Source organism: Lactuca virosa, chromosome 7 (assembly GCF_052849685.1).
Source record: "Lactuca virosa cultivar CGN04683 chromosome 7, Lactuca_virosa_CGN04683_v6, whole genome shotgun sequence".
NCBI classification, from domain to species: domain Eukaryota; kingdom Viridiplantae; phylum Streptophyta; class Magnoliopsida; order Asterales; family Asteraceae; genus Lactuca; species Lactuca virosa.
In genome coordinates this window covers 111,853,194-111,856,400 of record NC_136432.1, presented here as the reverse complement: position 1 = coordinate 111,856,400, position 3,207 = coordinate 111,853,194, and positions in this window count along the sequence as shown.

Genomic DNA, 3,207 nt, shown 5'->3' with positions numbered 1-3,207 from the left:
GGCCTCCTCTGACTGGGAGGATCACGCCCACGATGGCTAACTGCCTGGTGACGTTAGTTCTGGTACAAATCCAAATGTTAATGATCAAACTAAAAGGTTGCTGAAAAATGAAAATAGATGTATGCGAGAACTCCGTGGTGCTCTTACACCAGTCGTATACAGTTATGTTCGTAGCTGAAAAACCTCAAAGGAGATCTGGAATAAATTGAAGGAGAAGTATCAGGGCAGTGAGAAAACAAAAAATCAATTGAGTTAAGCATTGTCTGTTGGAGTTAAGAGAGTTTAAGCATAGAGAAGGTGAATCCATTGAATTGTACTACGATCGTCTGAATGAATTGATATACAAGTGCAATAGACATGGGATCACAAGATCGACAATGGAGTTCAATCTCACATTCATTATGGGGCTTCGCAAAGAGTGACAAAATGTTAGTCTGATGGTGAAGACACATCAAAGTTTCGACTATTTTTCACTAAATGATCTCTACAACGTGTTGAAAGCACATGAATCAGAAGTGAATGATATAGCTAAAGAAACAAGGGTCGGTCTGGGTGGTCCGCTTGCACTTGTGTCGAAAGGGTTCTGGAAGAGAGAATGAGAAAGAAGTGGCTGAGAAGGAGAACTCTGATGACGAAGGTCTGATCTTCAACTCTGATGACAAAGTTGTAGCTTTTTATTTGAATAATCGAGTGAAGAAGTTTTACAAAAAGCCTTTTAATGCAAATTCAAGAGCAGATGAAGCTAAGGGAAGTTTTTATGGGAAGGTAAATGAGGAAAAGAATATTGAGAAGAAAGAAGTAAAGAATGAAGAGTCAAAGGTAGAGAAAAAGCTCAAAGGGGACTCTGGATTTGATTATCACTATTGCAATGATTGCATGTTACGAAAGAGGGATGAAAAGAAAAATAGGGTCAAGGATGAAGCTTATTATTCGGAGAGGTTAGAGGAAGTGAGAGCAAAGACGAAAGGAGTATCTTTTGTTGCGAAAGGGGAAGATGATGAAGAGGGAACATCTCAGATATGGTCCTGAGGCTCCGATGATGAAGAAATGCCAAATCCTTCACATGGGGCCATGTTCGCAAGATATGAGTAGGTTTCTCGAGAGCGCCTCAATCTCGTCTTCTGCGTAATGAGTTGTGCTCCTCTTACGAGAGTTAGAGATGTTGAGCACCTGTTTGTCGTCATATGGATTTGTCTGCAACAGATCTGGAGTACTGGTTCTGTTATTTCTGCCGCAATCGGCGGGACCTGTGCCATTAGCACCTATATTGGGGCCTATGTTTTATGCTCGTGATGATGGTCGTTGTTGAATGTTACCGGTATTTGGAACAGGTCTTCAACTGCTGTCCCCGATGCTGTTGGGTGTAGATCCCCTTTTTGCAATGAACCAGCGTCGTTTATAGGCTATATCACTCTCAGGATACGTCCAGATGGTGCGAAATGTTGTGACATGTTCAACAGGGGTGCGGATGCCGGAAGATGGATCTGACTTGAGAGTTTTCCTGAGAACACGACACAAAGAAGAATCGTTAAAGGACGTCCGGGTGTTCTCCCAGGACGTCGCTCCGATGATCAAGTTAGTTTTCTAAGAGAGGTAATTTTAGGGTAAAGTTTGCGAGAGAGAGAAAATGGATCCCTTCCTTGAGGCGGAAGAGATCCTTAAATACCTACCTCTAACGGATCGTGGGGACCTCATCCGATCAGCGTGAAATGTGGCCTCCTCTGACTGGGAGGATCACGCCCATGATGGCTAACTGCCTGGTGACGTCAGTTCTGGTACAAATCCAAATGTTAATGATCAAACTAAAAGGTTGTTGAAAAATGAAAAGAGATGTATGCGAGAACTCCGTGGTGCTCTTCCACCAGTCGTATACAGTTATGTTCGTAGCTGAAAAACCTCAAAGGAGATCTGGAATAAGTTGAAGGAGAAGTATCAGGGCAATGAGAAAACAGAAATCAATTGAGTTAAGCATTATCTGTTGGAGTTAAGAGAGTTTAAGCAGAAAGAAGGTGAATCCATTGAATTGTACTACGATCGTCTGAATGAATTGATATACAAGTGCAATAGACATGGGATCACAAGATCGACAATGGAGTTCAATCTCACATTCATTATGGGGCTTCGTAAAGAGTGACAAAATGTTAGTCTGATGGTGAAGAAACTTCAAAGTTCCGACTATTTTTCAGTAAATGGTCTCTACAACGTGTTGAAAGCACATGAATCAGAAGTGAATGATATAGCTGAAGAAACAAGGGTCAGTCTGGGTGGTCCGCTTGCACTTGTGTCGAAAGGGTTCTGGAAGAGAGAATGAGAAAGAAGTGGCTGAGAATGAGAACTCTGATGACGAAGGTCTGATCGTCAACTCTGATGACAAAGTTGTAGCTTTTTATTTGAATAATCGAGTGAAGAAGTTTTACAAAAAGCCTTTTAATGCAAATTCAAGAGCAGATGAAGCTAAGGGAAGTTTTTATGGGAAGGTAAATGGGGAAAAGAATATTGAGAAGAAAGAAGTAAAGAATGAAGAGTCAAAGGTAGAGAAAAAGCTCAAAGGGGACTCTGGATTTGATTATCACTATTTCAACGGAGGAAGTCACATGGAAAATGATTTCATGTTACGAAAGAGGGATGAAAAGAAAAATAGGGTCAAGGATGAAGCTTATTATTCGGAGAGGTTAGAGGAAGTAAGAGCAAGGACGAAAGGAGTATCTCTTGTTGCGAAAGGGGAAGATGATGAAGAGGGAACATCTCAGATATGGTCCTCAGGCTCCGATGATGAAGAAATGCCAAATCATTCACATGGGGCCATGTTCGCAAGATATGAGGAAGAGGAGGAAGAGAAAGTTACTGGAAAGTGTTCCGTTTCGACATCTACTCATCAATCCCCAATGACATCTCAGGTGCGTTCTCTTTTACAATCCTTTAACATTCCTTTCAATGCATATAATTCAATTTTATTTGAGTTTTATGATGCAATTACTTATGTTAATGATCTGCTTAACTCTGCTAGTAATGATGCTAAAAAGTCTAGTACTCAACTGCTAGAAACACAATGGATCTTGGAGTCGAAGAAAACAAAAATAGACCATTTAGAATTATAGATTACAAAGATAATGTGTGATAGGGATAGTTTGAGTTCAGACAATGAGATTTTGTTGAAACAAAGAAACATTTATTGTAACTCAACAAAAAGATTATATGGTAAATTGA